Source organism: Thamnophis sirtalis, unplaced genomic scaffold, assembly GCF_051295495.1.
Source record: "Thamnophis sirtalis isolate CommonGarterSnake01/CBP01778 unplaced genomic scaffold, rThaSir2_p1.2 scaffold_9, whole genome shotgun sequence".
NCBI classification, from domain to species: Eukaryota; Metazoa; Chordata; class Lepidosauria; order Squamata; family Natricidae; genus Thamnophis; species Thamnophis sirtalis.
Window position 1 is genome coordinate 17,168,843 of NW_028261389.1, and position 12,927 is coordinate 17,181,769.

Here is a 12,927-nt window from a genome sequence, read left to right on the forward strand (position 1 = left end):
CTTTTCAAACTCCACAATATTCTTTTTGAGACGTGATCAGGCTGCTGCTTGTAAGAATTTTAGGAATTCTCATCTGCTCAGAAATAGGTTAGAGTCCACATGGCTCTCATGGAACATCAGAAACTAGAATGTTAACAGATTAACAGAGTTGGAAGGGACCTTATAGGTCATCTAGTCCAACCCCCCCCAGCTCAAGCAGAAAACCCTACACCATTTCTGAAAAAAAAAAATGGCAGTCCAGTCTCTTCTTGAAGTCTCAAGCGATGAAGCTCCCACAACTTCCAAAGGCAACTTCTGTTCCATTGGTTGATTGTTCTCACTTGTCAGAAAGTTCCTCCTTCTTTCTAGGTTGAATCTCTCCCTGGTCAGTTTCCATCCATTATTCCTTGTCTGGCCTTCAGGTGCTTTGGAAAATATGTAACTTGACCCCCTCCTCTCTGTGGCAGCCCCTCATATATTGGAACACTGCTATCATGTCTCCCCTGGTCCTTTTCTTCACTAGACTAGCCATTTTAGACCCTTTTACTAACAGCCTGATTAGGACTGTGAATAGAATAGAATAGAATTTTATTATTTGTATGCTGCCCTTCTCCGGGAGGACTCAGGGCGGCGAACAATTCAAGGGGAAAAAGGGGAACATAAAAACAAAATACATATAACAAAAGTAAACAACAGTCGCACAACCATACATGTCGAAAGGGGAGGGAACTCATCACCCCCAGGCCTGCCGGCAAAGCCAGGTTTTGACGGCTTTTCGGAAGGCCTGGAGAGAGGTGAGGGTCCGAATCCCTGCGGGGAGTTCATTCCAGAGGGCTGGAGCTGCCACAGAGAAGGCCCTCCCCCGGGTAATAGCCAGGTGGCATTGGCTGGTAGATGGCACCTGGAGGAGGCCTACCCTGTGTGATCTAATGGGTCTTTGGGAGGTAATTGGCAGCAGGCGGTCTCTCAAGTACCCAGATCCAATACCATGAAGGGCTTTATAAGTTATGACTAGCACCTTGAAGTGTATCTGGAGACTGATCGGTAACCAATGCAGCTCGCGGAGGATAGGTGTAACGTGGGTGTACCGAGGTGCACCCACAATCACTCGCGCGGCTGTGTACTGGACGAGTTGAAGTCTCCGAATACTCTTCAAGGGCTGCCCCATGTAGAGCGCATTGCAGTAGGTAGCTATATATGCAGAATTATGTTTGTCTGTGTGTTTGCGTGAAACTGGAAGCTTTTTTTTTTTTACCGTGACCCCTTGCTCTTCCTTGAAGAGAGAACAAAAGATACATTCACTTTCCAGCTTCTTTGAAAACATCGGAGTTATTTTTAAAGATGCGTCAGCTTCTCTGTTTGCAAAAGCAAGACAGAACATCAATGGAAGTGGAACTGACTCAGGCTGGTAAAAAGCTACATTGCTTTGGGGTATATGTTGCACTAAGCAGGGCATGTAAGTGTGTGTGTGTAAAGGAGAAAGAGAGAGAAAGTGCACAGAAGATCATATGCAGAAGTTATATAGGTTTACAATTTATGTGTGGTGAATTATATTTTCTTTTCAGCTGTTACTGATAAGCCCAGGTTTATCATGATAGCATTTTTCAGTTTCCTCCAAGTTTTGTTCTGCTGGCTGGAGGAAGGACGAAATAGGGGTATTGTAAGTCTAAAAAATAAACTCCATAAAGATAACTCATCTCTCCCTTTAAAAAAGCTCCCATTTTATGACCCTGTAGTTCCTATTCGGAGTAGAGTCACGGCCACTCTTCCCTATAAATAATTTTTTTAAAAAGAATAGAGAGAACATGACTGATGTTAGAGAGAATAATATGCAACTGATGTGAAAAAAACTGCAATCTTGCATTAGCTCTCCATAAACCAATCTTTCTCCTAACCACACACACACACACACACACACACAAACACACATGCGGGGGGGGCAGACAGAGAGGGACAGATAGACAGAGGGGGGGCAGATAGACAGACAGACACACACACACACACACAGACAGTCAGACACAGAGAGAGGGACAGAGGACAGAGAGGGACAGAGAGAAAGGGGGGGCAGAGAGAGACACAGAGAGAGAGAGAGGTTTAGGTTTAGGTTTAGGTTTAGGTTTATTGGGATTTATATGCCGCCCTTTTCCCTGAGGGGACTCAGAGAGACAGACACAGAGACACACACACACACACAGAGAGAGAGGGACACGGAGAGAGAGACAGAGAGACACAGAGAGAGACAGACAGACAGACAGAGGGACAGAGGGACAGAGAGAGAGACAGAGAGACAGAGACAGAGACAGAAACAGAGACACACAGAGAGAGACAGAGAGAGAGAGACAGACGAGGGACAGAGACAGACAAAGACAGAGACAGAGAGACAGAGAGAGAGAGACACACACATACGGAGAGAGAGAGGGACAGAGACAGAGAGACAGAGACAGAGAGACAGACAGAGAGAGACACACACACAGAGACAGACAGTCAGACACAGAGAGAGGGACAGAGGACAGAGAGGGACAGAGAGAAAGGGGGGGCAGAGAGAGAGGCACACACACACAGAGAGACAGAGACACAGAGAGAGAGAAAGAGAGAGAGGGACAGAGAGAGAGAGAGAGAGAGAGAGACAGAGAGACACAGAGAGAGAGAGACAGACAGACAGAAGGACAGAGAGAGAGAGACAGACAGAGACAGAAACAGAAACAGAGACACACAGAGAGAGACAGAGAGAGAGAGACAGACGAGGGACAGAGAGACAGACAAAGACAGAGACAGAGAGAGACACACACACATACAAAGAGAGAGAGGGACAGAGAGAGACAGAGAGACAGACAAAGACAGAGACACGCAGACAGACAGACAGACAGACAGACACACAGAGAGGCAGACAGACAGACAGACCCATACACCCTTTTGTATGTGGGATCCTTGGTGTTCTCTGGTGGTTTTCTAATAGATGTTTCATTATCAAGTTAAATAATATCATCAGTGTCCTTATATGTGGTGGCTAGCCACTGAAAATCTACCCATCTCTGACCTTGGATGATATTACCCATTCCATTATGGGATAGTGGTGAAGATGTTGACTAAAGAGGAATGGCCAGATTCTTCTTCGTTCTCAGCCATGAAAGCTTATTGGGGTCTTTCAGTCAGGTTCCCCACCCCCATCTTTTAGCCCACCATGCTTACCAATCAAGCAATGGAACAGAAGTTGCCTTTAGAGGTTGTGGGAGCTTCATCATCACTTGGAAGCTTTCAAGAAGAGACTGGACTGGCATCAGTAAGAAATGGCGTAGGATCTCCTGCTTAGGCGGAGGGTTGGACTAGATGACCTATAAATTCCCTTCCAACTCTGTTAGTCTGATCTAATCTGATCAAGGTTGTTGTGAGGGGGAAAGGAGGAGGGGCCACTAAGCATGACAATTTTAGCTCCTGGACAAAACAATGTGTGTATGCACACCCCAATGATATATTTGGATACAAATATATAATAGCATTTTTATTTGCAAGCACCCTTTTAAAAAAAAGCCTTGCTTTTCAAAAATATTTTTTAATTATCTTAACTAAATAATTATTTGCATTATTATTATTTAATGCTTTGTTCTGGTGTTTGGAATGTACTCGAATAATTAGGTTAGAACATTTCCAGATTTGTATGATGGGATAAAAGCATAAAGCCTTAATTAAATCTGAAATATTTCGTATTTAAGACTAATTTATTTAATTCAATACATGATTAGTCATTCTGGATTAGCATTCTGGGTGAATGCAGTCTAAATTTTAAATGGGGGCTTTAAAAGGCACTTTTAAAATTATTAAGGCTGCAATCTGTCCTCAATCTCCGCTTTCCATTATTCTTAGCTAGCAGTTTGTTATCCCATTTATCTCAAGAACAGCAGGCTGGGGGATTAAAAAAATGAGTCTAGATGAGTTCCACAGGACTAAAGCAGCATCTGAATGGAATTTCAGAAGATGGCCTGGGCTTTTTCACTACTCTAGAGTACTGCTTCTGAACCCTGGCAAGCTTAAGTGAAATTCAACCTTCAGAATTGAATGCTGGGAGTTGAAATCCACATATCTTAAAATCTTGCTAAGGTTAAGAAATACTGTTCTAGAGCTACTGGGATTGCATCTCAGTGGTGGGATTCTAAATGTTTTACTACCGGTTCTGTAGAGGTGGCTTGGTGGGCATGGCTTCGTGGGTGTGACAGGGCAAGCATACTATAAAATCTCCACTCCCTCCCAACTCCAGGGGAGGGATAGTGTAAAATCTCCATTCCCTCCTCACTCCAGGGAAAGGATACTGTAAAATTTCCACTCCCTCCCCACTCTAGAGGAAAAATACTGTAAAATCTCCATTCTCTCCTCACTCCAGGGCAAGGATACTGTAAAATCTCCACTCCCTCCCCATTCCAGGGGAAGGATACTGCAAAATCCCCATTTCCTCCCGATCAGCTGGGACTCAGGAGGCAGAGAATAGATGGGGGCGGGGCCAGTCAGAGGTGGTATTTACCGGTTCTCCAAACTACTCAAAATTTCCACTATTGGTTCTCCAGATCTGGTCAGAACCTGCTGAATACCACCTCTGCTGCATCTCCCAGAATTCCCTAAAAACCTAGAGAATTATGGGAACACAGCCCCAATATATCTACAAGGCACTGCTGTGGTCAGTGATGATCAGCACTGTGTGGTCTATGACAATGAAGGTTACCCTAGAAATATTTCAAATGTTTTTTGGGGGCAGAACTCTCTTATTTTTCTCAGGATTTCTTTAGAAATGAATTACTCCATCAATAATAGGGCTCATCCCTTACTGACTAGGAACTGGAGCATGGTAGGATTCAAAAAAAATTACTACTTGTTCTGTGGGCATTGCTTTGGGACTGTGGCTTTGTGCGCATGGCTTTGTGGGCATGGCAGGGGAAGGATACTGCAAAATCCCCATTCCTTCCCCACCCCGCTAACCTGCTTTCCAGCTCCCTTCTCCTGTTCAGGGCAACAAAAGAAGATCAGCTGGGAGGCTGGGAGGCTGTGGGGGCAGGGCCAGCCTATTTGCCAGTTCTCCTAACTACTCATAATTTCCGCTACCGGTTCTCCAGAACCCGTCAGAACTGGCTAAATACCACCTCTGAACTGGAGCCATAGCTGAATCCTAAGCTGTCAGAAATGGGACACAGTCAGAGGAAAACAGTTTTCAAAGGAAAGGAGAGGCAAATAGATCCGAACAAAGCTCTTCAGATACAGAGGGAGATTGCTCCACAGGCTTTTTGAAATAAAGCAAGTCAGGTCTTCATATTTGGACCGCACGACATCAACTCCTCAGCAGGAATGTGCACTACTGTGGGCTTTTCCTGCAACATAGGGGACCAAGCAGGGATGGGTTCCTGCCAGTTCTAACCTCTTCTATAGAAGAGGTTCCACAAATCTACAGGGCCATTTAGAACCGATTCCAGCTCCCTCCCGCCGCCCGTCAGTACATCATCAAGATGAAGAGCGAGAGGAAGAATTCTGGGAGTTGAAGTCCACAAGTCTTAAAGCTGACCACCCCCAGAGTTTTTTTCTAAAGGGTTAGGGGTGCAAGGGTCTTGTAACTTGACAACTTTAAGACTTGCGTGCTTCAATGCCAGAGTTTCTGAGCCAACATTTTGGTTGCTAAGCAAGAGCGTTGTTAAGTGAGTTTCACCACATTTTACAAGTTGGCCATGCCCTCCCAGTCACATGACTGCCAAGCCACTCCCACATGGTCACAGGGCAGGCAAGCCACTCCCACATGGTCACATGGCAGGCAAACCACTCCCACATGGTCACATGGCCAGCAAGCCACTCCCACAAAGCAGGCCACACCTACAGAAGAGGTTCTAAAAAAATTTGAAACCCACCACTGGGACCAAGCAGCTGAAACTTCTAAATAAATTTGTGGAGGTCTTTGTGAGGTGATCTCTGGTTGACACCAAAGATGTTTGCCATACTGCAGTGCTTGCTGCAGAGATGATGGATGATGTCACCCCATACTCCCTGAGGGTCCTGTGGTTATTTATTTCATTTATTTGTTGATTAAATTGATTTATAGAACCAAGAACTAGTTTGGTGTAATGGTTGAAGAAGTGCTGGACTTCTAAGTAGGTGACCATAAATTCTAGTCCTTCCTTAAGCAGACCGACTTCTTTGGGCCATTCCCTCTCTTTCAAACCAATTTATTTTATAAAGGAATGATTGTGGGGGAAATAGGAAGTTGGATCGTGAGATATGTATACTGCCTTGAGTTGAAGATGGGACAAAAATTAAAGAAACAGACTGCCTGGTTAATACATGACTAAAGGCAGCATTACACAAATAAAAACAGAAACAGCAATAAAAAAAGATCTCAAAATATAATAAAACAGATTACCCCAGAGGCAACTTTAAAGAACCTCAAAGAATTTAAAAAAAAGATCAAGACTGGCAATTTGAAGCAGAGGAAAATTAGGTTAAGGAATCTTATGGTCTGATCTTAGCTCTTATAGGAGATTTGAGTGAAAATGGATGCAAAAAGTTCCATCTAGACCAGTGTTTCTCAACCTTGGCGACTTTCAGTCCTGTGGACTTCAACTCCCAGAATCCCCCAGCCAGCATAGCTGGCTGGGGGAATTCTGGGAGTTGAAGTCCAAAGGACTGAAAGTCGCCAAGGTTGAGAAACACTGATCTAGACCCTCATGCTCTACCTGAGTGGCTTTCCTTAGGAGAACTGCCTCATTGTTGGTGAACTAGAACTCCCAACAGCCTCAACAGAAAGGCTGATGGTGAGGGAATGCTGTTGTTGTTTTTGCTGTTGTTGTTGTTGTTGTTAATTTGGTAATCATGAGCCACAGATACCTCTCTTTGCTTTAAGGATGGCCTTTTAAAAATACATGTATGTCAGTCTGTAGTGAAATAAGAATGAGTATTTGGAAGTGGAATTCCTCTATGCGACTGTAATGTTCAGAATTATTAAGCTGTCGTTGGCAAATAGTCATGAGATTGCAGAATGAGATTTTGATTTCTCAGAGAATGACAATTCCATCGACCATTTTTGCTTATGTGATGGTGACAGGATTGGTAATCCCAGATTTTAACACTTTTATTGAGGACGTTTTCAAAGTTTAACTCCTCAAATGCTTTAAGTGGATTTTTTTGGAGCCTGAGTTTGTCTCATTTTCAGCTTGGCAGAGTTCACTGCTTTCCCTAACCGTGGCTGCCTGCCTTCCTTCCTTCCTTCCTTCCTTCCTTCCTTCCTTCCTTCCTTCCTTCCTTCCTTCTTTCCTTCTTCCCCATCCCCCCCTCAAATCAAACTTGTAATCTGATGTATACCAGGACAAATCCATGCAGTTTTCCTGGAAAGGTTTTGGAAGTAGTTTGCCCTTGTCTTCTTTTTCTTAAGACTGAGAAAGAATGATTGGCCCAAAGTCACCCAGCTGGCTTTGTGCCAGTGGTGGGATTTAAATAATTTAACAACCGGTTCTCTGCCCTAATGACCAGCTGGGTAGGTGTGGCTCGGTAGTCATGTGACTGGGTGGGCGTGGCCAACTCAATGTCACTCAGGTCAATGGGCGCTTCGCCTTAGCTGTTACAATGTAATAAGGGTTAACCAGAGAGGCAGTTTCTGTAAGCAGGGCAATAAAGATTAGGCTAGAAATAACACCAGAATGTTTCCTTCCTGCCTTCCTGACAGGATTAGCCCTGTAAAGGGGAAAAAAACAAAAGGAGATTTCTACCAACAACCGGTTCTCCCAACTGCTTAGAAATTTAACAACCGGTTCTCCCGAATAGGTGCGAACTGGCTGAATCCCACCACTGCTTTGTGCCTAAGGGAAGACTAGAATCAGTGGTGGGATTGAGCCGGTTCAGGCAAACTGGTTGTTAATTTGCTGGCTGGCCCCACCCCTTCCTGCTCCTCCCTTTCCAGGAATCCTCCCACTTTCCATTTTGGCTCCCACGTAAGTGCAGGGAGGCCTACTAAGCCCAAAACGGTGCATGGAGGGGTGCAGGAGGATGAGTGCTGCCTGTCACACCCCCTGGCCATGCCCACCATGGCCATGCCCACTCAGCCAATCCTTAGGACAGAGAACTGGTTGTTAAATTATTTGAATCCCACCACTGACTAGAACTTACCATCTCCTGGTTTCTAGCCTGTGGCCTTAACCACCACACCAAACTGGTTCTCTGACTCTTTCTTAACATTCTTAAAGAAATAAAAGCTTTCCTTCTTTCTCATACTGTAACTATAATATAAACCTTTATTCCCATGAGCAGGATGGAACTATGTTAGGGAAAATACAGAATGTCCAACCAGCAAGCACCAAGATGTTGAACTTTATTGACTAAGGAAGAAAGAAGGAGAAATGTTTCCTTCCAAAGCAGCGGGTTCGTTCTGGCCGAATCTGTGGAAAATACTGGAAACCAGATCCCTTTGTCTCTGGCAAACCTGAACAAGACTCCCTGCCTTTGGAACTGCTGGTGAAGTTCTTTCCCAGTTTGGACATAAGAGTGTCTTCTTTTTTCTTCAATTCCGAGTTAATTTTGGCTAGAGGGAGAAAATGAATAGAATGCTAGTCTTCAATCTAGTCCAGTGTTTCTCAACCTTGGTGACTTTAAGTCCTGTGGACTTCAACTCTCAGAATCCCCCAGCCAGCTGGGAGTTGAAATCCACAGGACGTAAAGTCACCAAGGTTGAGAAACACTGATCTAGTCTTTGGCTATTCTGAGGAAGAATTCTGGGAGTTATAGTTCTAATAGTGTACAAAAACTAGTCTAGAAGATCTTTGTTTCTGAAATTATTACAGTGGTGATGTTCTTCCCTTTATTCCATCCCCTTTCTTAAAACTCAGCCAGCAAATTTTTCCCCATCCCACTCTCTCTTTGTGTGTGTGTGTGTGTGTGTGTGTTTGTGTGTGTGTGTGTGTTCCAGCATAACTCTGGAACACCTTGTGCAATTTCAACAAAACTTGGTACACTGATAACTTATTCTCTGGAAACAAATACTGTGGGAGTAAGACACCCCTAGCACCTCTTGGGGTGTGTGTATCCCCATGTGTGTATGTCCCAGCATAACTCCAGAATGCCTGGGCCACTGAAATGAAAAAATACAGAATTATATCTATAGTGTCAAGACACAGTACGTTTGACAGTGATAGTGTGCATGTTGGATTCAAGTTCTGTTAAGATACAGCCTGTTGTGCCTTAAAATGGCTTCTATTGTACAGCACAACAGAGTTGCCATGGTAACGGCTTTGCAGTATTTCACAAGGGGGCTCCCTTTAATACAGCATTGGGATAAATACATACCCGGGCTATGCCGGTTTATCAGCTAGCCCTCTAACAAAATTCTGGACTGATAAGCATTCTTATGCTCTTTGCAGGATAGGGATCCCCAGCTCCTGGGCAGAAGCAATTTTTATTTCCGTGTTCACTCTCAGAATCCCCAAGAATGAAAAATTCAGACAGAACCATCCCTGCTGCATACATGAAATTCATTGCCACAAAATGGGCAATGTTGACCAGATTATAGCTCCAGAAATTTGTGTTAATTAGATTAATCCATGATAACCAGTTATGATTATTATGTTACTTCCAAGATCGAGGACAGCATACCTTTGTTTCAGTGGTGGGTTGCAGGTGGTACGCCCTGGTACGCATGTACCGGTGCCTGCCGGAAACAGCAGCCACCGTACCAGAATGGTGCTTTGGAGGGCCTGCCCGCCCTCCCTCGTTCCTTACCTGTATTTGAAGGAAATGGGCCATCTGCACATGGGTGCACAGCGTACGGCATCTGCGTGACATTCCACCAAGAAGCTGGAGTGTTGCAGGCAGTGGGTGCACATGCGTGCGCAGTGCCCATACCCGTGGTGCATGCCCGGCTCCTGTTGCAGCATATCGGTTGCAACGGGAGCCGAAACCCACTACTGCTTTGTTTTTTAAAAAAATGCTGGGAGAAATAGCAAGAGAGTGACATATATTACACATAGCTGTTGTGTCACTCCTTTTTGGGTTAGGTGACATTATTCAAAGAGCAGAAAAGCAGAAGTACCCAGAAAAAGAAATTGGGGACAGAAGATGAGAGAATATAGGATGACCTCTAACTAAATCAGTTTACCCCAACAGTATTCATCATGCCATTTCTCTTTGCAGATTGTCCATACTTCCACCACATGTGTGCTTATGCATTCATACACCGCATTTGCTCTTTGAACATTTCTTCTTCTATTGAGAATCTTATTAACTCCACCCAGCCACAGTGTTGAGAGTCTTTTCATTCTTCTCTGCATTCTCTTAACAGAAGAGAATAACAGAGTTGGAAGGGACCTAGGAGGTCTTCTAGTCCAACCCCTTGATGAAGTAGGAAACCATATACCACTTCAGACAAATAGTTGTTCAATTTCTTTTTAAAAGCCTCCAGTGTTATAGCATCCACAACTTCTGGAGGCAAGTCATTCCACTGATTAATTGTTCTAACTATCAGGATGTTTCTCCTTAGTTGTAGGTTGCTTCTGTCCTTGTTTAGTTTCCATCCATTGCTTCTTGTCCTGCCTTCAGGTGCTTTGGAGAATAGCTTGACTCCCTTTTCTTTGGGGCAGCCCCTGAGATATTGGAACACAGCTATCATGTCATCCCTAGTAAACTAGACATGCCCAATTCCTGCAATTCTTCATATATTTTAGTCTCCTAATCATCTTTGTTGCTCTTCTCTGCACTCTTTCTAGATACCACCCCCCCCCATTATTTCCTTTTTCCTTCAATTAGTACCATTCAAACCTCATTCTCTCCATATGACAAAAGTGCTTCACTTCTGCTATAGGGATCACTTTTACATTTCATCTACTTCCATTCACCATCCATTCATTCTTGACTGCATCGCTTTGGTTGCCTTGATAACTAACGGCTTAAGGTATTTGATTGACCATTGTGCATAAATAAATCCGCTGCCTGATCCAATAAGGATCACTGTATCCTGATTTAGCCTGCCTGTGATGAGGTATGGGGAGAGATGCCGGGCACGAGAGAGACAAAGAAGACAGACTTGAACAAGTGATGCAATATAATTTCTAAAACTCTATTAATTGAACAGATAAAATACATCTTGTCTATTTCTGTTACAAAAAAATTAGCCATTTGGAATTTTTGCTAGATATGAGCACACTGCTGTTTCCCAAAGGAAACTTCTCTTAAGAGTTATGTACAGCAGGAAACCAGAACAGACAGGTGAAAAAACAGGTGTCCTTGAACAGCCCACGCACATCGGTAAGTAAATAACACAGAAACATATCGGTGGGATGCGTCAATTGATAACTAAGTGGAGAGAAACCCAAATGAAACAAGAAATCTTCTGACCCAGCTGTGATTGTTAAGGAGAGTAACAAGCCAAAAGGTTAAGACAGCGGCCAGACATGACTCAAGAGCTACTATTAACAGTCCTGAGGCTCTGCCCTCAATTACAGCAAATGGAAGATACTTAGGTAGCCCAGCAGAGCAATTTGATGCAAATCATTTCTTTCCCCGTACAAGTGACATTTAAAAAAAAAAAAAAAAAAAAGACAAGAGTCTTCCCAGTAGACGTCAGTTCCAGAAATCTAGGGAATACTCTTCTCTTGTCATAAAATCACCCAAGTGTCAGTGCTTCAAATGCTACATGATGATTGTAAGCGTGTAAACGGTAAGTGTTACTGTGGGTCACAAATGGCTCCATTAGTGATGGATGCCCTTTCAAAGCAAACTGTTTTCTGTTTTTATTAGAAGCTTAAATATATACCTTTCAGTGTAGAAAATAGAGGGGAGGGAAAGAGATGAAAATGTGTTTGTGGGGGGGACTAACCATCTTCTTTTGAGGGGTTTTTTTTGGAGGGGGGGCACTAGCAATGACTCAAATTATACAAACTATTTTATTGGTCAGGAAATAAAAAGTCAGTAATTGAATGGTTCTCCTTTGTAGATTCTCCAGATAAAATTGCCAGATCCCTGTTTAGCCTGAATAAATGCTGAGGATTGATCTACCCAAGGAGGTTGACTGGGCTTCAACTACCCAACATTGTGAAGAGCGACCTTCCTTTCTGCTGAAGTATGTAATCATAATCACAATTGTAGCAGCCCCTCTACTCTTGCTACCATTTACCAGTTAAGTGCAATGGCTTTCTCTTAGAGTTGTACCATATATATATATTTTTTTGGGGGGGGATAGTTGGTTTTGAGTGGCCATGTTCCAAGAAGCAGTTGGTGGGACCAGAACATTGATTTAATTTAATTTGCCTTTAAATTTAATTAACATCAAATATGGTTAATACTCTCCAGTCATTTTATCATTTTCCTTCTGTCATGTTAAGCATTTCAATTTGAAAACACATTTTGGAAGTGCTTGGAAGAAACACCCAAGGATTTCAGTGTCTACATATGTCTTAGGCAGTGTGTGTTTTTGCTATAGATATCTACCCCTCACTCTCTGGAATTACAGAATTAAAAAATACAAAAATCTCTAGAAAGAGGAAATGAAAGATAAATCTGATTACATTTGTAGTTTAGAAATACCTCTAGAGCTGATAGACATCCTTTAGTTAATGGAAGAGTTTCCTTGCAAGCTTGCATAACTTAATCATATTTTTTTTTATTTCAGGCACCATTGTTCTAGAACAACAGTTTTAAACATTGTGTTCTCCAGATGTGTTGAATTTTTAATTACCATAATCTAGTCCATGGGTGTCAAACTCGCAGCGTCATGTTGGTGTCACGTGACATTTTTCCTGTTGGCGGAGCTGGGGTAGGTGCAGCCTGCGCATACGCATCCAGCCCATGGGCTGCCAGTTTGACAGCCCTGAAGTCTTTGGCTATTCTGAGGAAGAATTCTGGGAGTTGTAGTTCTAAAAGGGTACAACAATTATTCTAACAGATCTTTTATTTCTGAAAACTTTTAGACATGGCTAAAAAGGATGAAAAACTAATCCAGAA